Genomic DNA, 24,433 nt, shown 5'->3' with positions numbered 1-24,433 from the left:
GTAATTTGGTGGACCAAACAAGAGCCAAATTTTACTTAATATCCATTGTCAGCACACCAGACTGCACTTAATTACTGTCTGTGAAGAACAACATGTCCTCTGTATACATGTGGTCCCCAGTGCATGTGATACTTTGCATTTATGAAACAGCAATTACAAATGGTATGGTTGCCCATGCCTAGACTAACCCCTTTGCTAGTTTGTCCTGCACCAAAAACACGCGACACAACCTGTTGCCACTAGCTATATAAACAACTTATAGTTTGAATATGCTTTTGTAACTATACTGAAAGCAGTGGGTCGTCATGCTACATTAATCATGCTGGTCATGCAATGCAAGAGCGTTTTTCTGTTGCTGACGCTGCCTAGGATGTGGTTTTAGTTTCATATCAGGCTGCACCACTAAGGCAGTTTCCTGGCGAATGTTCTAGAAAAAAAGGTGTGCATTACAGTTGTGGAATATACTGTATTAACTCATTGTTAGCTACAATTTTTGCATTAAAATTTTCTTGTGACAGGTTAAAAATAGGGATTTTCGATGCTAGATGATGTAAGTTTGTTAGGCTCACTGTACGCTAAGCGCCGCACAGAAAGGTGCTGCTGTTATTATGGTAATCACTGGATAGGATAGGCAAAGAAAGATTTTCTGTAAAAATGTACAAGAAAGCTGCAACTGGAAAGATCCATTTCCGTGGCTCAAGGTCGCCATGCTGGCATCTATCATAAAGTAGGCTGTGGCCATGGTGTTTATCTTGCACGTGGTTCATTACAGAAAGGCACACAGCCACGGCAAGGTCACCATTGCCATTCCCACAGAGCACTGAAAAGTATAGGTGGTTGACGATTGAACGTGTCCACAGGCCAATGGCAGCGCATCCTGTGGATTTAGCAGCCTGCAAGAGCTTCTTGTTTAGGCCTGTACAATGAAAACGAAAGATAAGAAGCAACTTATAGTAAAGGAGTCTCTAGCAGAAAAGACAGACAATACTGACCTTTGCAGGCGTGCCATGCATCAAACAGGTGGTCCACTTCAGGCCTCTCAGACTTGAAGTACCTGAATGGTGCTGCAGACTTTGCTATTTCACAAACAGCTTCGTTACAGCCTGCACTACAACCGTTAGTATGCGGCCCAGACAGGGAGACATGTCATTGCTGCACATTGGTCTCTCACTTCTAGTGAGAAATGTATACAGTGGTGGCCTTACAATGGTTTCCTTGTGCTTCATGGTTCCCACACTACTGAACTGTTTTCATACACATTAAGAGTAGATGCAATAAGTTAGTCATATTGACACATGTACAGTGAAACCATGTTTATATGATTCTGCGTAATATGGTTTGTTTTTTTTTCGTTTCCCAGCCAACACCCCATGGAGCAATGTATTTTTACACGGTTGATACGATCGCGTTTTCACCTGAAGCTGGATGATGCAACTGCAAACACGTTTTTATGAAACTCGTAGCTTTATATTCAAGTGTACTAGATTAAATTACGTTCCAACAACCCACGAACGTGTTAAAGGCCGGCGACACAAGTGGAACAATATATGCTGCGCGGCGGCGGCGGCAAAACGCGTGCCACAAAAGCTGCCGCAAAGCAGATCATATCAACGGTGTTCCACTGTACTTGTTTATCTTTCATCAGTAACCCCTTTTCACCTGCTAACGTGCAGGACACGCCTGCAAGTATTGGAAGTTTCTCGAACATTATCGATGCTTCTATCTGTCGTCTGTGGTCACCGACACTTATGTAATCTGATTGTATGAGTGACGCGAATCGTGTAGTACTTTCTGGAAGACACGCGGGCACCAGGGATTACTCTGGAACCTTTGATCATTAATGTATAAAGTAGACACGTTTCGCTGCTGATCAGTTTATCAACTACTCACGGATTGTGCACGCCGCTCTTGTTGTAAAGCTAGTTAGTTTCTTTGCTGGGCAAGGGATGGCCCAATAAAGAATCAGCTTCGTCATTTACAGTTTTAGCCCTGTTTTCTTCAACGTCACTGCTACGTGACATTATTCTATTATTTTTGCCATGAAGAATTTTCCTTTTTTCTAATGTCATGCTTTTTTACTTTTATGAATGCTGCCATGGTTACAGCACAATACTAATTAATCGAGGTTGTTTTCTGGCTACATTTGAGGGCACTTTTACTTAGCACTTTCATTTACATTTGACAACACTGATCTGCGCACTTGTGGATGCCGGATAGTCACCGCTTCAGTGACAATGATGCCGCTTTCATCAAGGGAGATGAGAGCCCTCTGCAGACCCTCAAGCTCCATGTGTGTGCTTGAGGATACCTCGTTGCACTGGAAACCAAAGAAAATGCTTGATGAGATGCACCTAAATGCGGCTACTAGATGAAACAAACAGCTGAAGGGAGATGGTTGGTTGATGGTGAAGAGGAAAGCCTGCTACTCACACCGCAACTATTTAGCATGCAAATGGCACCTAAACATTGGCCAAGAGTAGTGAAAAGGAATAAAAAACTGGTAAGGAATGAAACGGACCACTTCTGGAATGAAGCGGAGTACTTATGGTCAGCTACTTAATAAGATTAAATAGCGGACAACACCTGCCTTACCGAACTTATGTCTGGTGGTTGGTTATTCTACCCGGACCGCTACATATTTTAGCGCAGTCGACGACGATCATGTGGGTTACGTTCTGCATCGGCCAGACGTCGTCACAGCATGTTGTCTTCAAGAGTTATCAAGTGCAAAGTAGGCCGTCAACTGACCGTCCACGTAATGTTAGTTCAGCAGACCTCATCGAGACAGTTATGAAAGAAGCCTCCATAGGACGCGAGCAACTTCTTCAAATGGAATCGGTGAAGGTGCATCTGTCACTACCGGCACTGAAACAAGTCAACCTCGAACCAATGCGATATGGACGCTTCGCGCAAGAAACCACCACAGAGATGAGCATCATTATGAAAATTATTGAAGAGCAACAGTGACAAATGACGCAACACAGTCAACTAATGAAAACTCTAGTTGAGTCACTCAGCCTAGACAAACCAGTGCAAAAGCTTGCGGAGCCGGACATTTTGAAGGCAAGCACCAAAGCCCTCACCAATGGCTATGCTTCTACGAGTACGCATTGGAAAAGATTACGTGGATTTCTGATGAATAAAAAATTTAAAAGATGCGACGTTGTCTTCATGCCACTGCCAGGACATGGTACAATTTGCAGCTTCTTGACAAGGCAGCACCATGTTGGGAGAAATGGAAAGTGAGTTTCCTGGCTGCTTTCGAAATCAGTGCTGTAAAGAGATGGGATGCTGCTCTAGGTTACCAGTACACATCAGGACCTCCTCTAGAGTATGTCCTTGAGAAGCGTAATTTGCTGCATGCCGCTGAACCTAGGCTAGCCTCAACAGCAGATCTTGCCTTAGGGATGCAGGGTCTCTGTTTAGACATTCAAAATGAAGTTCAGATGAGAGCCCTAAGGACCCTTGACGAGCTTTTGCAGTGCCTGCAGAATCTGTTAACAGGAACAGAACTGGAACAGGAAGGCTCAGTGTGGAGGAGACAGCTGGTTTTTAACAGTCAGGACGTGAATAAGTTCAGCAACCATAAAACCATAAGGAGTGCCTATCGTCGAATAGCTATGCACCTAACTACATGCACAGTTTGGGCTATGCAATGGGCACAGTTCTATATCAGAAGTCACCACGACAATCTGATCATAAAAAGCACTAGGCCTTGGATATTACAGCTATACATTGAAGCCTGCTGAAGTCAATTCATACTACCACAGAAAAAGAAGCGTTGGCAGTTTTAAAAGCTGTACAATATTTTAGAACCTATCAAGAAGGTGTGAAATTCACCATTTTTACCGATCATAAAGCTTTGGCGCATCTCCTAGGCATGGCACAACCAAAGGGTCGAATCGCGAGGTGGGTTATTACCTACAACAGTTCGACTTTGCCGTATCACATCGGCCTGGCCCACTACTGACGAATGCGCACGCTATGTCGAGGTTACTTGTCCACGAGACAAGCGAACACCCAGAAGAAATAAATCACGTAAAGTTGTGGGAAGGCACTGAGGAAATAAAGTTTGTGGACGGAAAATATTGCATGCCATCGACAATGGTTCCCCAAGATACTTCAACTACACCACGACAGTCCAGAGTCAGGAGGACATGACGGGTTCTGGCGCACTTACAACAAACTGCTGAAAAGGTTTACTCGGCCAAGTATGAAGGACGACATCAGAAATTACATTCGCACGTGTCGCCTATGTGAAGTGAACAAAGTGAAATTCAAGCAGGCGACAGACATGATGGTAACCCCAAAGCATTCACGCATCCCATTTAATGTCATTCACTTAGGTGTCGCAGAACTTAAAAAGATGGGAGAAGGCACAAAGAAAACTCAAGCATTTTTACTCAGTATTGACGAATGCACAAGAATGATCACGGCCAAGGCAGGAAAACGCCAACAGTGTCATTGCTCTTCAAGCTCAATGCTTCCAAAATACAAAGACGATAGAGTGTGGCAATGGCCCGACCTTTCAAAGCAAAAAGTTAGCCAACTGGACACGAGATCATGGGATAAAAGTAAAATATTGCTCACCCTACCCTCCTGCAGCAAACGGCCTTGCTGAACGTGCTATAAGGGACATCAAGCAATACGTGAAGATGTACCCGAAATTCCGAGGTGGCTGGAAGCTCTGCCTTGAAGCTTCTACAAGACACCACAACCATTCTTATATAAGGATGCAGTCCTCTCTTTTCCACTGCTGGAATTGTGCCTACTCTCCCTGTGCATTGCGAACTCGGCATCCTGGAGAAGCTTACACTTAGTGAAGCCAAAAAAAGCGAGAGACAAGAAAACGCCTATCGACAGCGCATGAAAGGTAACTTCGACAAGAGGCGGAACAGTGACATACGAGATATAGAAGTGGAAGACCGCGTCCTAGTCAGGAAAGGAATTGGAAGTGCCAACGCTACGTTTTACGGACCCTTCCCTGTGGTTTAAAACGGCATCGCAGCATGATGTATTGAAGACTATTCGGTAGCTAGCAGCCACCGGTCAAACAGTGCGCGCCTCAATCGGAAATGTGTTCAACTATTACACCAGGAGGTGTAAACACCTGGGGAGGGTGAAGCGGACTACTTCTGGAATTTAAAAGAAGAGGAAGAAGAGGGGTCGGTGGAGAATAAGACTAAATGGCGGACAACACTCGCCTTGCGGAACGTATGTCTGGTGGTTAGTTATTCTACCCGGACCGCTACAATGAATGCCAGAAGAAAGGAGTTAATTTGCTGCTCTGCAGGTGGTAACTGCCCATGCGCTCTGCTCGATGCATTCTATTTGGAAACAGAGGTCAAGGAGCAGTGCATGTGGCAACCAAATAACATTCTGTGCTCTTTAAATACAGCACTTGTCGCAGTTATTTGTAACTATAGTACTAATAAATGGACATCATCATAAGACATAAAGAAAGAATGACTCTGCAGGGTGAATGGAAATTTCTGGTTAGTTGCAAGTACAATGAATGCCGGCATTATCCCATGGAAGAACGTGGTGGCAACATGAAAGAAAATAATGTAAAGCAATACACAATGTAACATAAAAGCAAAGAAACAATAAAACCAAGTAAATGCCTGTGCCTAGAAATAAGTGCATTACTGAGCTCTCACCTGCACAAGCTCGATATCAATGATGCGATTCAAGTTTGTCTCCAGCACTGAGTAAACGCCATACTTGGCACTGTAGCCAGGAGAATCAGCACGGCTGTCGCCTGCTACTTTTGCTCCTCCTCCACACGACACAACCGTTTGCATGAGCCGCCTCTTTTCATCCTGCCAGACCTGGAATATGCACAAAATGCATTTATTGACACGTATACCTTTGAATATGAAAGGCAGGCCATGTATACCACGTCATGAAATGTACATCTCAGTTACAGTGTGCAGTGTGTATGATATTGACCATTTTTTTCAGCTGCAACACCCAAGCACCAACAGATTGTGGTCATCTCAATTTGTGTAATACAGAAATTCCATTACCTCGTTCACTGCTGGAAGCAATAACTTGCTTTGCAAGCGATGGTACGACCTCTCGCTGAAGCAGGCTACGCCCGCATTCTTCAGAAAACGCATGGACTGCGCTACGCTGCAGCCGGTGAAAAAAATCGCAGCAGCCAGTGTTGTGTCGCCCACGGCACGCTTCCCATTCTTCGGCTGACTGTGCCAGATGTTGACATGGTTTTCCTGGCATATCACAGAAACAGTGACAAGAGAACCTTTCACCTGCAAGCAGGATAATACAGCACATAGTGTATTTGGATACACACTGGAGACAACCCTACACTGCATTATTGAAAAGGATGTCATCTGTTGTCACATGAGTGAACATTGGGAACAGGCATACATGCAGGGGGGCTGCAAACTAGCTCCAATTAAACGCACATCGGTCGACGAAACAAGTAATTCAGGAGAGTGCCATTCCTAGGGAGTCTCTCACCAAGTACTGATCGAGCCGAATGCTACTGAGCTTATGCAATCTCACGACAGCCAGTGCATTCGTGCAACCTTACATAGTGGCAAACTAGCTGTGCACAGTCACTTTATTTTAGTTACGAGGAAACATGTTATGTGTTCATATACATGGTTTCTGCCGAAGGCACCGGGTACATTTTTCTGATCGAATGATTAACACCTCTGTCATACGTTTGCTGCCATTGTATTGGTAGTGACAATGGATTTACAACATTAGAATAGATGCAGGAAAGTCTGCTACAAGACGGTGTGCTGAAAATTTGCATTCCTAGTTCCACCTCCCCCCCCCCCTTTTTAACATAGGCAACACCATAATGTTCGCAATGACGGACATGCCACGAGAATAGGGGACAACACTCGAAGCTGGAGCTTCCCTGTATGTACTCCAAATGGCACTGTTAGTCCTATTCGAAGAGGAAAAAAGGCAGAGATGACATGCCACTACTTCGGTAATCTTGAGACTTTTGGAACATGCACACACCTATCTAAACAAACTTACTGGGTCCGTCATTGTATGCGTCTGCAATTTTTTTTAGCTATTAGCATTGTGTCATGACGACACATCACAGTATCTGCAATGCTGTTAATAATTACACCATTTATTTGTGAGAGAAAGAGACATGCACACCTGTAGTGAAGGTTCAGCAGGGAAGCCACAGGTTTTGCAAGTTTGGAATACCTGCAGCAGGCATTCCTCATACACAATGAACTTCCTAGCTGCAAGAGGTTCACCTGAGGATCTGTTAAGAAGAATATTGATTGTAGCATATGTAAACATTGTTCTTTCATGAACTGGCACAATTGTAGATATACTTATATTGCTGCTAGAAGTAGCTTTTATTACGATGCAACCACCATGCACTGCAACGACAGCCCACAACGAGGAATTGGTGAGGCTATAATTGCACAAATTGTGAAGTGCATGAATTTTCACTGCATGAACGTGACGCACACACATACACACAGATGACAAAGAAAGGCATGAGGAAATGAGAGATTAGATGCTATAGGTACAGCAATAAACTGCTCGCCAAAAATAACATGGCAATATACAAGCTAACGTTTAAGGCATTACAAGCCTATTTGCCATGCACACTTACCTGAACACATAATGAGGAAGTGCACAACTGGTACCTTATTAATACCGTTTTCACATTACTATCGAGAGGAGCATGTCCATGATTAAATGACAAGTAAATTGTTTGGTTTTACAAATGCCATAACCACAATATGATTATGCGGCACGACGTCATGGGGTACTCCTGATTAATTTCAACTACCTGGGTTTCTTTGACGCGCACCCAATGCACAGTACACAGGCATTTTTGCAATTTTGCCCCATCAAAATGCGACTGCTGTGGCTTCATCGCACAACTTCATGCTTAGCAGCACAAAGCCATAGCCCCTAAATCACCAAGGCAGGTGCATGCCTACGAGGCTGGAAGTTGCAAACAGGATGATGGTCACCGTCCCTGGACTTTATTTGACTGCAACAGCCAGTACATGGTCAAGCAAGTACAGCGGCAGGCAGAAACCATTCCCCTGAACCTTTTCTCCCTCGTGCACATTTAACGCCCCTTGATTGAAGCTCAGACAGTGCAGCTACTGAACTCCTTGGATTGTTGTGGCATAGAGAAAACATGAAGTTATGTTGAAAGATATACTTCAAGGCCACTGACATTCATGTGCTTCCTACTGCAGGCTCAAAAAAAAAAAAATGTCATGTCACTTACGCCACTGAGCTGTTCAATGTAATCATTATTCCGCGCCAAATAGCAGGGACAAAGACAGAGAATAGCGCTCGTCCTGCCGTCTTCTCTGTCTTTGTCCCTGCTATTTTGCGCTAGTCTTTGGAATAATGATGACACACCAACTAGCCCAGCTTTGCACCTTGATCGCTGTTCAATGTAGGCTCATGTGTCTTGTCATAAGTGTTGTCTTCATAGGTCATGGATGGCTCTGAACATAAAGGTGTAGAACACCGCTGACGCATTTCCTCCATCAACAGGATGTGCGGCAATTCCAAATCAGTCTGGCATGCTGGAAGTGCAATGAGGCATGAATTTGCTAAGGGTACCCCATTGCGATCAGCACATAAAGGGTTCCATAATAGCTTCGAGTTTATTAAATTAAATTAAATTATGGGATTTAACGTGCCAAAACCACTTTCTGATTATGAGGCACGCCGTAGTGGAGGACGCCGGAAATTTCGACCACCTGGGGTTCTTTAACGTGCACCTAAATCTAAATACACGGGTGTTTTCACATTTCGCTCCCATCGAAATGCGGCCGCCGTGGCCGGGATTCGATCCCACGACCTTGTGCTCAGCAGCCGAACACCATAGCCACTGAGCAACCACAGCGGGTAGCTTCAAGTTTCAAGACCACCAATACAAGTACATACTACAATGGCGTGACAGGCACTCACCCACTTCCTTGACAGTTCGGCTTGCTTGCACCTTTGCATATTTTGTTGTAGCCTTCAGAGCCGTCTGAGTGGCCTTGGCACAAACTTCAACGAAGCGCAGGGATGGTGCATGCAGCTTTACTTCACCTGTGAAAATAGGTAGTCAGCTGTCTGCCTTAAATCAAATTTTTATTTATTGCTATTTTGCCACTATATCTTGATTTTAAAAAATACATAGTAGCTGCTGTTGGCTGTATGTACTTCACGAATTTTATATATCTTGCCTCCGGTAGTCTCCAGGACGTTTTCTTGCTTTTAAACTGCCAAATGTATTGGACAGAAATGTATTGGGCAGTTCTACACTTATTGCACTTCATCAAAGATAAAAGCACATGTGCAGCGTGACAGAAATACGGAGCCGTATATAGAGCGGGCGCAGTAGAATGTCCACTGAAATGACAAGAACGTTCGTATCTTTCTTTTATTTCTGTGTCCTAACCGTAGTGTAATATCACCTATTTCTATCGCGATGCTCGTTTACGCGATCGAGGGGCGCGGCCTAGCCTTTCACTGAGGAAAAGTCAAACATATCTCAATTTTTGTAAACGTGACTTTATTTGCCGTTCGCATGGTCATTGGTCAGTACATCGCGCACAGCACCAGGAAGCAACGTTGAGCAACCGCCAAAACGGTAATCTACGCTTATGACTAGTCATCGCACGGTGCACTAAACACACACGTGATGCATTTGCGGCCTCCTTTATCTCGTAGTCAGCGTTGAGGTCCATCGACCCGGGATGGGGGGCAGCTGGCTCACGCTCCGTGTCCGAGCACGACTGCGCAATATCAGGCATCATCAGATATGACGCTATCATGATGCGTACGCACCGCTGCAAGTAGTACAAACCTGTCGTCGAGGGCGCTTGGGCAATGGAGCAAGACAGAAGGCGTCGTAAATAGTCGGCACAGCAACAGGCCTGAGGGCACGTCGTCTTGGTGGAAAATCGGACAGCATTAATTCCAGCGGGTTTTTTTTATAGCATGCACGCTCGAAATGAAGGGAGCAGATAACGCTGCTTTTCAGCGGGGTCCACTCCAAGCGTCCAGAGGCGCGCACGAACTTGGTCCACTTCTGCCAGTGAAGGGTATCGCGGGGAAACCTATGCATAGTTATACCCAACCCTGAATATGTTCCACAGAAGTCAACGCAGCAGTATGTACGCGGCATGGTGCTGTACTCGCAATTCGTGCGTGGTCAGTGCAGCGCAGTCAAGCTGATAGTGTGGGAAATATCCCGACGGACACGACAAAAACTGCAGTTGCAGCGACACGGAGAGCGTCCCACTACAACAGCTAGAACAAGCAACAACAGAGGAGAAGAGCACGTGTAAAGCCGCATGGCAGCCAACAAAAATTCGTGACATAGCCACATGACGTAGCGTTTTCTTGGCTATTTACAATTCCGGGAGATGTCAATGTCGCGAGGTGCTCTGTTTTGCGGTTGGCTGCGCGCACGTACTTTAAAATTGATTTTAAATATGTTCTAAGCGATATTCGCCGCTGATAATTTATAGACGATGTGTGTGTGACCCACTAAATCGATCTCACAAGTTATCTCGACTTCAAATTTTTGTGTCAGTACTCCTTTAATAGGTAATCACTACTGCATTCGAGCAATTCACGTACAGTCAACTACCCCGCGGAAGAAAGCCGAGAATTTGCTTGCATACTTAGTGCTTCACGCCGCCTATTTGGCCCGTTTGTGAGATCAGTAGCTTAAAAAAAAATGGCTGTGGCTTAGCTAAGGTTAAGCCCAGGATGCGAAGCATCCTAGCCTTTATTTTAGTTGTTGAACCACTGTTTAGCCTGGTGAACTGCTGTTGCTTGGCTATATTTGGTTCGGCTAGACGAACAAACAACTCATACGTTACTCTGCTTCGCCTTCAAGAGTGGAACGCGACAGCGTTCCCGTCGACCTGCCAAGGGGTGTAAAACAATGGGCTATGGCGCAGCGACTACGCGCCCCGCATTGGGCGCGGTGGGCGTCGAGCAACGCAGCGTTCGGCGCGGCAACGAAATGTGCGCCTGAGCAAGCGACGCACGCCTGAGCCTTAGAAACAGCTCGTTTCTAAGGCAACACCGCATTCACTAGAGGCGCTTTTGTACCGCTTTGAAGCATCGTACTCGTGGCTCAGTGGTAGCGTCTCCGTCTCACACTCCGGAGACCCTGGTTCGATTCCCACCCAGCCCATCTTGCAAGAGTTGAGCCAAAGCCACCTAGAAACAAGCGCAGCTGCTTATATACCGCCGCGACGCCGCGAGCGACGGCGCGAGTTGGAGCCCCGTTTCTCCTCTGTCGTGACGTCACGGTGTCACGTGGTATGGCATGGGGTCAAAGGTCATTGAAGGCGACACCGCCGCGCCTGAGGAGCTGGGTTGAGCTCTAGTAATATGCTTCGCATAAAAGGAAACGAAACTTGGAGGTGGGGCCACTTAACATTTAGAGGTGGCGCACTGAAATGTGGTGGTGGGCCAATTTGAAATTTGCAGGTCGGCCAACTTTTAATTGCGGTGGGCCTAGTGACACTTGGGAGCGGGTCAACCTAAAGTTTTGGGTACAACATAAAATTCGGGGTGGGTGAACTTCGAAAATCAGGGGTGCACAACTAAAATTTCGGGGTGCGCTAACTTGAAATAAAATCACGAGCTATTCCGTTATGTGGAGATGGATGATCAGCGAGGCTGTGTAGCACAAGACACAGTGGCGACACAGAATTTTGAACGGTACAAACATTTATATTGTCCTGACCGGTGGTCATCGTGACAGTAGGCAGCATACACATTCTCATAGCACATCGGTTATTAAATGCGTAAGGATTTGTATGCCTACCCAACGAAGCTTTGTCCATCACCTAAGAAAGTGAATGGCCTCATGTGCTCTTTTAGCAATGGCTCAAACTGCCGTTAATAAAAAAAAGTTAGACGTGGCCTGCCTATTACGACGATAGAAGACAAGTGTAGTTGTAGTAGTAGAAAACTTTATTTGTTATTTGGTAATGAAGTCCCAGAGGGTGGAGCCCTCAGTTCAGAGCCCCATTTGCTGCTGTTATCCGGCTGGCTCATTCAATCAGGTATCGCTGGTCGTCCAAGGCTGCGCTGGAAAGAGCGACTCCCCAATGGTATGGGGAGGCATTGGGTATTTGGGAAGGCCAGGTGGTTATGAGCATTCCCATGTGGAATCGTAGAGGTCTGGGTGTGCTCCACAGAAAGCTCGTTAATGTCGGGATGCTGGGTACGGTAAAAAGTGTGGCGGAGAGCAAGGCTGGGGAACATGTTAGTTTAGAACTGGCGCCAAGCGGCCGCATCTGCATCGTTTAGTTTCAGGAATTCCATGCTGGAATGATGAGCGCGAACAGAGCCAGCTGTGGAAGAAGACGACGACGAACGCGTTAGCAGAAGCACGAGCGCATTTGCGTGGTTGCGCTGAGAGGCGACAACGAACCAGCTTTGAAATAAGACGATGCTCAAGCCATTGCTGATGATGATCATTTTTGTTAACAGATACACCGGAACCCTGACCATAAACAGCGTCTCTGTAATTTAGAGGTGGCCCAGCTGAAATTGGAGAGGGAGCAACGTAAAATTTGGGGGTGGGCTAACTATAATTTGAGGTTGGTGTAACTGGAAGATGGGTGATCGAACTTAAGTTTGTAGATGGGCCAAGTGATATTTTTGGGTATGCTTACACAAACATAAAGAACTCTAGTAGAGTTGCTCCCTAAATTTTCTCTGAAAATCGCACAAAATAATTTTGCTACTTCCGCTCGCATACTCTCAAAGAAATTATACAGAAAAATCACATTTTATATTCCCCATAATTTTTTGTATCCATTTACACACTTCATTAGTTTGTTTCTAAGAAAAGAAGCAGTTGTCTTTGTTTGTAGGGAGATCAATCCCCTACCGAGACTACGTAGGATAAACGTGTTTCGGCTCCTGTTTGCAACTGCAGAAAGCAATCGTTATGGTAGAGTTTTCGCATGTTCCCCAGAAGTGGGAAACATGCGGCCACCCCTTTCGAACGGCTGCTTTTGCAGCTTCCGATAGGTGGTGAAACAAGTTTATGCTATCACTGGCTTGGCAGCAGCTTTACCCGCCATTTTCTTGGTTAAAAACTAGGCAAATACCTGTTTCAGCTTTTACAACGAACAATGAAGGTTAAGTGCTGCAAAATATTCTACATGCAATGCAGTCAAAAGAGGAAGCGCTCTCGCTTCAAATGCGACATAGGCTCATGAAAAAACGATACAATAGGGGTCGCGTCGATAATAAATTTCACATGAAGCATGTCGATTTGGGTTATATAATTAGTAGCCAGCTAGTTCGCAAGTTATTAAGGTATTCTCCATTAACTTTTATCCCCAATTCTTCCCAATCCAGGTCTCTGCATACCTCCTGTAAACACGCTGTGAATAGCATTAGAGAGATCGTATCTCCCTGCCTGACGCCTTTCTTCATTGGGTTTTTGTTGCTTGCTTTATGGAGGACTACGGTGGCTGTGGAGCCGCTATATATTTCTTTCAGTATTTTTACATACGGCTCGTCTACACCCTCATTCCGTATTGCCTCAATTACTGCTGAGGTTTCGATAGAATCAAATGCTTTCTCGTAATCAATGAAATCTATATATAAGGGTTGGTTATATTCCGCACATTTCTCTATCACCTGATTGATAGTGTGAATGTGATCTATTGTTGAGTAGCCTTTACGAAATCCTGCCTGGTCCTTTGCTTGACAGAAGTCTAAGGTGTTCCTGATTCTATTTGCGATTACCTTAGTAAATAGTTTGTAGGCAACGGACAGTAAGCTGATCGGTCTATAAATTTTCAAGTCTTTGGCGTCCCCTTTCTTATGGGTTAGGATTATGTTAGCGTTCTTCCAAGATTCCGGTACGCACGAGGTCATGAGGCATTGCGTATACAGGGTGGCCAGTTTCTCTGGAACAATCTGTCCACCATCCTTCAACAAATCTGCTGTTACCTGATCCTCCCCAGCTGCCTTCCCCCTTTGCATATCTCCCAAGGCTTTCTTTACTTCTTCCGGCGTTACCTTTGCGATTTCGAATTCCTCTAGACCGTTTTCTCTTCCATTATCATCGTGGGTGCCACTAGTACTGTATAAATCTCTATAGAACTCCTCAGCCACTTGAACTATCTCATCGATATTAGTAATGATATTGCCGGCTTTGTCTCTTAACGCATACATCTGATTCTTGCCAATTCCTAGTTTCTTCTTCACTGTTTTTAGGCTTCCTCCGTTCCTGAGAGCATGTTCAATTCTACCGATATTATACTTTCTTATGTCAGCTGTCTCGCGCTTGTTGATTAACTTAGAAAGTTCTGCCACTTCTATTCTAGCTGTAGGGTTAGAAGCTTTCATACATTGGCGTTTCTTGATCAGATCTTTCGTCTCCTGCGATAGTTTGCTGGTATCCTGCCTAACGGAGTTACCACGGACTTCCATTGCACACTCCTTAATGATGCCCACAAGATTGTCGTTCATTGCTTCAACACTAAGGTCCTCTTCCTGAGTTAAAGCCGAATACCTGTTCTGTAGCTTGATCTGGAATTCCTCTATTTTCCCTCTTGCCGCTAACTCATTAATCGGCTTCTTATGTACCAGTTTCTTCCGTTCCCTCCTCAGGTCTAGGCTAATTCGAGTTCTTACCATCCTGTGGTCGCTGCAGCGCACTTTGCCGAGCACGTCCATATCTTGTATGATGTCAGGTTAGCGCAGATTATGAGGTCTATTTCATTTCTAGTCTCGCCGTTCGGGCTCCTCCACGTCCACTTTCGGCTATCCCGCTTGCGGAAAAAGATATTCATTATCCTCATATTATTCTCTTCCGCAAACTCTACTGATAACTCTCCCCTGCTATTCCTAGTGCCTATGCCATATTCCCCCACTGCCTTGTCTCCAGCCTGCTTCTTGCCTACCTTGGCATTAAGGTCGCCCACTAGTATGGCGTATTTAGTTTTCACTCTACCCATCGCCGATTCCACGTCTTCATTGAAGCTTTCGACTTCCTGGTCATCATGACCGGATGTAGGGGCGTAGACCTGTACAATCTTCATTTTGTATCTCTTAAGTTTCACAACAAGACCTGCCACCCTCTCGTTAATGCTATAGAGTTCCTGTATGTTACCAGCTATATTCCTATTAATCAGGAATCAGACTCCTAGTTTTCTTCTCTCCGCTAAGCCTCGGTAGCACAGGACGTGCCCGCTTTTGAACACTGTGTATGCTTCTTTTGGCCTCCTAGCTTCACTGAGCCCTATTATATCCCACACACTGCCCTCTAATTCCTCCAATAGAACGGCTAGACTCGCCTCACTAGATAACGTTCTAGCATTAAACGTTGCCAGGTTCATATTCCAATGGCGGCCTGTCCGGACCCAGTGATTCTTAGGACCCTCTGCTGCGTCGCACTTCTGACCGCCGCCATGGTCAGTTGCTTCGCAGTTGCTGGGGACTGAGGGCCGGGGTTTGATTGTCGTGTTCATATAGGAGGTTGTGGCCAAGTACTGCACGAGGGTGGCCAATCCTGCTCTGGTGAGGGAGTGCGTTACCGGTTCTTGTCACCGGGATCGGGCCACACTCCAGGCCTGTTTGTGCAATTTTATCAACACGCGTTTTTTTTTTAATCCGGTGGAAAGTTGCCGGCACCGGGATTCGAACCACGGACCTCTTGCACGCGAGGCGGGTGTTCTACCAGTACGCCACCGCCGCATTGTACTTCGTATAAGTTGTGCTTCGTATATTTGTGCTTCGTATATTTCGTAGTTGTGCTTTGTACATTTTTTTTAGCTTGCGCTAATGGAGGACACTAATTCAAGCCAACAAGCTAAACTTCGGTGTTAACTGAATTGAAGTGTTATGCAACTGCAACTCAAAAAACTGTGAAAGAAGACGGCCTAACAGGGACTATAAAGAGAAAAATGGCTTCTAGATTCCCAAATCACCGTTGCCCAGTGTGAAAAACGCTACTCTTGCCGCGACAAAACGCTTGGTCTATAGGCCAGAAAAGGGGTAAAAGGGAAAGACGGGGCCCACCGCCGCCGTGAAGTTCCCGCACCCGCCAACCATGAGGCGATAAATTTTGAGTGCGTCTTCTAGCGCCTAGGAAATCAATTTACGGCGTTGACATGTCAGAAAACAAAACCCCGACAGCGCATACCTTTTCAGTTAAATTTTTGCGCACTTAAATATTAAAATTGGGAAACAATAACAGAAACCTGAAAACTGTCTATTTTTTAGCGCTGCTGTGCGCTACGTCCTGGATCTACCCAGGCTAGAGGCCGTGGTTCTACCAGAGATCTCGCCTACATGTGTAGCGTTCGCCGCCGCATAGCGTTCACCGTCGCCGCCGACATTCAGGCCTCATTAATTATATGATAGAGACATTTGCTTCATTACTTATTTATTTAAATAAATAATTAGGAAATCGTCGCCATCATACGATCTGACACGTTGTGATACGTCAGAGACGTATGTGTGCAAGATGAGCAACTGAAAGGAATGCTTACGCACTAGCCTACAGATTCCACTAGGGAGTGTCTGCAGTAATGTTGTTTATAGTTATTCGTATGCAATTTAAGAAGGGATACCTACTGATGCAATTATTTCGCCTTCAGTTCGGTAACAGTAGTTATCTTCATTGGTATATTTGCTAAGAAATAATAGTATTGGAAATAAACGATATTTCTATCTTTGGAAATGGGTATGAAATACATTGCATTTGGAAATGTGTGCTTGGAAAAGCCTTATTTAAAAAAAATTTCTATTCTTGTTACAGGCAAGATTGCAAATATAAATCCGACACGATATCCCTTATAGGTTTCGTACCTGGAGTCCATACCAAATGGGATGTGTTGCGTTCACTCTTTAAGTGCTTGGCACCATTTAAAGATGAATTCCAACGCCGTGATAGGGATAACCATATCAATGTGTATCCTGGCAACGCCGAAGATTGTAAGTAGTATCCTATGAAATCATATCTAAGCACTTGATGTATTCTTACGGACAGTTTTAAGATGGATGCTAGACAACAAGGCAGGTTACAAAGGTTGAATAGGTCGAATAAACCGGGATGAGGTTGTTGTGTCAACCTATTCCCGTTATAATTAAAATAGAATAGACTGTAGTGCAAATGACATAGATACGAAAGGAAAGCGTTCCGTATTTTTAGAAAATGTTGTCAGAATTACACGATAGTAAACATCTATGATCTTGTTCGTAAAACATGACGTGATAGCGAAGCTCTCAGTAAAATACTAAACGATGTCGAAGAAAACAATAACTAATAATACAGCGGTTACATGGCATGGTTATTACACAACACTGAACATACTCAGCAAGTTAACAAAGCAAAGAAGCATCACAAATGCTATTTAGAACTTACGAAAAAATTAAAAGTAAATTATGAGGTTTCACATGCCGAAACCATTTTCTGATTATGAGGCACGCCGTAGTGGAGGCCTCCGAATTTCGACCACCTGGTATTCTTTAACGCGCACCTAAATCTAAGTACACGGGTGTTTTCGCATTTCGCCCCCATCGAAATTCGGCCGCCGTGGCCGGGATTCGATCCCGCGACCTCATGCTCAACAGCCCAACACCATAGCCACTGAGAAACCACGGCGGGTATAGAACATACAAAGAATACTCGAAGCAAACTACAAACATTTAAACACAGTAAACTTCTCAAACAATTTCGTGATGAAAAGCATTTCTTAGTTGACGTAACCTGTAATTGTGAGGGTCTGTTTAATTATATAAAGCTTAAATTTAGTTCTAACAGCTGCAATTTAAAAATTGTGTGGATGCGTGTGATAAAATATGTAGGATCGCTTCTAGTATTAACACTTCTTGTTGTGAAATTGGTACGAGAGATTTGCGGTTAGAAAAAACGCATGGCTCCAGATGACTCTATTGCACATTTATCTGAGAAATAAATGATAAATATATATTTAATATCTATGTATATCGTGAAGATTTGAGGAAAAGTTAACGATACGCTGCACAGATTCAATGAGAATGCATACTACCGGTACGAGATGTGTGCGATTTGCCGCGCAGAGCTAACAGGGCCATTTACGATCTAGACGAGATGGTATTTGATGAGTCTGCGCCGAAGTTCTATGAGCGACGAAATCTTTCAGGATGGCTATGATCTGTATCCAAGGTGTACGTATATATGTCGCAGTGGATACAAGCCCAGGTAATCCCGAACATTACGTTAACGTTACCTCATTTTAACAAATGGCAAGCGACGTTGACCAGCCAAGTTGAACGTTGCATACACATTGGCATTTGTGCGTTCAAGCAACGTCAGAAAAAAAAACTTTACTTGAACAAGAACAGCCAGACACCTACGTTGTGTGAACGTTAACATAAAGATATTGTTAATGAAATATTCGTAAGAATGTACCCAGAATGTTGGCGGATATCCCTGCGTTGACATAACTGTAACGACAGGCTGCTGTATCACTGGTGGTGATACAGCAGTGATACAGCAGCCATGTACCCATGTGTACGACGCAATCTATAATAGAGTTATCATATATATATATATATATATATATATATATATATATATATATATATATATATATTCCAATTGAACATCTACTGTATAGCAGTTATGTAACAAATAATTATGAGTAACGGCATCTTCAATAACCCTCTTGTACTTCTCCACAGGTGAGAAATGCTAAAAATTATATCACGCAAACTGAGGAAACGCTTACTATTGCAATACTTAAAGCGTACTAAATTGAAATTTAGGTGTAAATGCACTCAGTAATGTCACAACAAATATCTGAGGCCTCGTGAATATTTTCATACTACGTGGCACCACAAGTGGAAAACCTTTAGCCATCCCCGCAATGTGTAGACACAAGCACATAATATTGCGCTCGTCCTCTGTTTCTGCTTGTCCCTGTGTCGTAATTTTTCGCGCTATGTATCCCAGTCTGTATGTATCCCACCAACACGCCCAAACTTCTTCTCTGCCACATAACATTGGCTGTGTGAAAAATCCCACACCCGCCAACACTGCACATTGGAAACAGAAATAATGCCTCCTTGTCAATGTGAGATACTCCACACGTTTATTGAATTGATGCATGGTTTATGTCAGATAAACATCATTAGAGAAGACAAAGAATAAATGAACCTGACATACGAGCACGCTATATACTCCTTTAGTAAGTCTTCTTTTTTTTTCTTTTTTTTTCGCTGTTCGTACTGTATGATTTCTCACTAACTAGCCTAAGTTTCTCTGCTTCTGCATCTGTACTTCCCTACAGTACGCAGACACGTCATGGCACATTCCACCACACCATCTGAGCCACCAGTTCTCAGGTTAAGAATATAGAGATGTGTAAAAATATGCTACAATAAAAATCATGCAGATCCCCCACGCTGCGGGAATCAATCCAAACGAAGCTTTCCGTACTGTTTGCTTTTATTTACAATAGTTAGCGGTGATGGTGACGGTAAATGTTTAATTTATTCAGCGTTCAGCGCAACACTATAATGGTGAGTTGATGCTGAACGTTACCTTGCCTGTACCGCCCCCGCAGGGGCGTCTGCGTAAGCAGGCGTTTGGTGTGTGGCGACACCACGTACCCGAGCACACGAGGGTTGGACCCTCCCGCGTTTAACCGTGCGTGGCTTAGCCGTGTCCGGGGAAAAGGGGATCCTGGGGGTTGAGCCGATGGCGGGTGTTTGGACCTTTACGGCCCCTCGGCGGAGGCAACACACCCCTATGGCCTCGGCTTCACGTAGACGGCACCCCCGGACTGACCCATCCGGGGGAAATCGGTAGTTGCCTTTTCCTGTCTCTCTCTCCGTCCAACCTTCGTCTTTTTCTCACTTTCCATCTTTCCTGTCTTCTCCTAGCTTCCCTTACTTCCAAGTTTCCAGGCAGCAAGGGTTAACCTTGTGTGAATAGCCAACCTAGGTTATTTCATATTTGGTTATAGTGATGACGTACAGCTGGCGTTTACAGGACCTGTTCATACAGTCCCTGTAGCGTCCCCTCGTAAGGCTCCATGGTGGGTGGCTGGCGTTAATGCCGAAAACTACATTTTTCTATGGCAAGTTCCTTTCCTCCAATTTCTGATGGCCCTCAAAAAAGAGGGCGCACCGAAGATGTATTCCAGTTCTTTGGTCGTCAAAGACCGAACTTCCCACGGTACCATGTCATTCACTCTGAAAAATCCGATAAACAAGTACGAAATATCTCCCCTTTTCTAGTTTCCAAGTCCTTAACTGATGTCCTTGGTCCAGGCTACAAGGTGTCAAGGTTGGCAAGTGGTGATCTCCTGTTAGAACTTCATGACCAGAAACAATACGAAAAGTTGCCCAGTCTAGTGTCATTTGGGGATGTTCCATTGACAGTAACTCCTCACCGCACTCTGAACACCACCCGCGGCGTTGTGTCTGATGACGATTTGCTCCAGCTGACACAAGCTGAGCTCTTGGAAGGCTTCAGAGAGCAGAACGTTGTCAATGTCAGAAGAATTAAGATCAGAAGGGAGGGTAAAGAAATTCAAACGAAACACCTAATACTCACATTCGGTTCAAGTATTCTGCCCGAGTCTGTAAAGGCCGGGTACATCAAGCTCCGTGTCAGACCATATGTGCCGAATCCCCTAAGGTGTTTCAAATGCCAGCGTTTCGGCCACAGCTCGCAGAGCTGCCGAGGCCGCCAAACATGTGCGAAATGTAGTGCCCTTGAACACGCCACTGAAGCATGTAATAACTCTCTCCACTGTGTACACTGTGACAGGGATCACGCCGCGTACTCGCGGTCGTGCCTCTCATGGAAGAAGGAAAAAGAAATTGTAACTATAAAAGTAAAAGAGAATATATCGTTCAAAGAGGCACGAAGGCGGGTATCATACCTGCCCAAGAAAACCTTTGCCGATGTGGCGCGTCAAGGGGTAGCGTCACAACGGCCTCCGGCGGCTGTCCGACCCGTATCCAGCTTTTCTGGACACAAGGGTTTAGTTCGCGTGAGTGCCACCACGTTGCGTACTGACCTTCAACTTTTCAAACTTCCCGCGGTGACGCGGGATGACGTCAACTAAACAATAAGAAAAAGATTAAAGCTATCCCTGCGCATTGAACTTCGCCACAATGCTTGTCCCGCCGGCGTGATCAGTGTTCTTGATAAAGCGTATTCGCTCGTCGCCTGGAAATCACGACGAGCAATGGTTGATTCTGGGCTTTTGACGCGGTTCTTTTTTTTTCTTGCTTTTTTATTTTCCTTTTCTTTTTATTTTTTATTTTTTCATTCTACGGAGTAAAGAAGCTAGCCTAACCGTCAGCAGCACTTCGGGGCAGCCTTTCTTCAGTCGGCACACATTGTTAACGTCCGAACTTCGAACAGCGTCTACTAGAGACGTCGTCGTGGACGGATTTTGATTTTCCCTATATCGAATTCGTTCAGGCGCACACAATTATTTTACTAACGACTTTTCAATGCGCACTCATCGGCTACCGCCGCAGCTGCAAATCTAGATGTGTTGAAGTATTAAGGCATATACATAGATATGTTGGTTTTTCACCTTGACACAAAAGTCACGGCACAAGAGTTGAGCAAACTGTCCCTGTGTCGTGGCAGGGTGTGAGACCGAGTTAGTTGGTATTCCGTGCTAAAATGACTAGCGCAAGGATGGACATGGGACACTAAAGAGGCGACAAGGATAAGCGCAAGCTTCCAACTGGGCGCTTGTCCTTGTAGCGTCTTTAGTGTCCCCTGCCTCTTGCGCTAGTCACTTCAGCCGGTGTCGGCGTTCGTTAGCATGCTATGGCCGAAGCTGCTCGCAATATTACGTCACATTTACTGGCCACCAGGTCAGGTACACCCTTGGGTAGGACATATACAGTACTTGCAGTTAGTTTCCAAAGTCGTCTCCTATGGCGGTTATCCACGTGCGTCAAGCAAGAGCGCTATTTAAAGTTAATGTGCAGTAATATTGTCACGTGGTAGTGACAGTGAAGAAAGCAGCAATACGGTGGAATACAAAACTAGCTTTTATTGGGCGAACCTGTGCCCACAAAAACAAGCTACACTTATAGCACAACGATAGCGGCGAACACGGTCGGCGATCGTCGGAAATCTGATCAGCGGGTCAATCGCGTCGGCTTTTAAAGAACAGTCGTCGAATGTTCGAGACTAACCGTTCGGACCCGCGTGCCTTCCACAAGTTCTACACCATTCGCGTCAGGTGATGAACTCAGACAACATAAGCTTCGGCGACAACAGACAGCGGATAGAAGCATCGATAACTTTCCAGAAACTTCGGATACATGCAGGCGCGTCCCACGCTGTGCGATTACATTTGTTAGGCGGCGAAACGTGGTTGCCCGATAAAGATAAGTACACGTGTCAATACCCCCCTCTTAAAAAGCATCGTCCCGATGCTACAAATATAAGAGAGTGAAACACAAAAGGCCACTTGTTAAACATAAGTAACAAAACAACGAAAAGAAACAAAGTCCCAAGGTCAGTTACGCGAAGCCCCAAAGTTTATTAACGCTGGTAGTACGGTTTGAGTCGCACAACGTGGACTATTTCAGGTCGTGAGCGGCGCCGCTGTGATAACGAAATGCCGTCTGGCACGACCTCATAGTCCAGTGCGCCAATACGTCGGATGATCTTGCACGGTCCGAAATAGCGACGCAAAAGCTTCTCGCTCAGTCCTCGTCGGCGTATAGGGGTCCAAATCCAAACACGGTCACCGGGCTGGTACTCGACGAAGCGTCGTCGGAGGTTGTAGTGTCGGCTGTCGGTCCTCTGCTGGTTCTTGATTCGTAGGCGGGCGAGCTGTCGGGCTTCTTCGGCACGCTGGAGGTAGGTAGCGACGTCAAGATTCTCCTCGTCAGTGACGTGCGGCAGCATGGCGTCGAGCGTCGCCGTCGGGTTCCTGCCGTAAACCAGCTTAAATGGCGTGATCTGTGTAGTTTCTTGCACCGACGTGTTGTAAGCGAATGTTACGTACGGCAGGACCGCATCCCACGTCTTGTGCTCGACGTCGACATACATCGCTAGCATGTCGGCCAGGGTCTTGTTCAGGCGCTCCGCGAGACCATTCGTCTGCGGATGGTAGGCCGTTGTCCTCCTGTGACTTGTCTGACTGTATTGCAGAATGGCTTGCGTGAGCTCTGCTGTAAAAGCCGTTCTTCTGTCGGTGATCAGGACTTCTGGAGCACCATGTCGCAGCAGGGCCGCTATTTTGTAGCGATGCCTTATGCCTTATTCTATGCTATTCTTATCATCCACCCCACACGGCCAGCTGATCGCATTGATAATGTGGGCAGACCATCGCTCTGACCAGTGGCCAAGCGCGAAAAGCCTGAAAAGGCATAGAATCGAAAAAGGCATCGCTACAATATCCATGCCAATATCTTCATATGACAAAATCACAAACAATATGACAAATATGCCAATATCTTCATATGACAATATGACAAACAATATGACAAACATGCCAATATCTTCAGCGACTCCAGGGCAGCCATCCGCTCCTTCAGCGTTGGCGCTGTGTGTAAGGAAGCCTGTCGCATCCTCGACGGCAAAAGCATCGCCACCCACACTCTCACGTGGTTCCCCGCTCACATGGGATCCTTCATGGGAGGCCCCACAAACCTCAACGAGCTGGCCCACTCCAAGGCGCGAGGTTTCGCTTTCCGCGACCATGGAGGACTCCAACGCCGGCCCGCAGTGGTGGAGAACAGAGATCAACCGACCACATGCAATGAAAGTGCGCAGCACTTCTATCTCGGCAGGAGAGACTTTCCCCTTCCACACAAGAAGTTAAATAGAGCGCAGGCATTGACCCTCAGATTATTGCAAACAAGCTCGTATCCCAGCCCGGCTTTATTCCACAAGATTTAACCCGACACCTATGCCACTAGTTCTTGCAGGCACTGCAATGACATCGCTAGCCTAGACCACATGCTCTGGCGTTGCGCCTCGTTACGAGGCACAGAACGAATCAATGAAGACAAGTGGCTCTCCGCTATCAAGAGCCCCGATGCCGGGGCGCAGCTATGGGCTGTCCAGAGGGCCCACGATGCGGCGGTCGGTCATGGCCTGACTGTCCCAAAGTGGGAGCGGCCCGCAGCGCGCTGAGTCGCGTACCTCAGGACATTTATTAAAGTTTTGCATCCATCCATCCATCCATCGCTACAATATACCGGCCCAGGATGTTCTCGACGAAAAATTTCGCCACTTCGGCTGCACTGCCTTTCGGTAGAGCTTTAGTTTCAGCGAAAGGCTTCTATTGGGCGAACCTGTGCCCACAAAAACAGGCTACACTTATAGCACAACGATAGCGGCGAACACGGTCGGCGATCGTCGGAAATCTGATCAGCGGGTCAATCACGTCGGCCTTTAAAGAACAGTCGTCGAATGTTCCGGACTAATCGT

Source organism: Dermacentor andersoni, chromosome 5 (assembly GCF_023375885.2).
Source record: "Dermacentor andersoni chromosome 5, qqDerAnde1_hic_scaffold, whole genome shotgun sequence".
Classification (NCBI taxonomy): Eukaryota; Metazoa; Arthropoda; class Arachnida; order Ixodida; family Ixodidae; genus Dermacentor; species Dermacentor andersoni.
The sequence above is the reverse complement of the archived record's forward strand: the minus strand, read 5'-3'. Positions refer to the sequence as shown.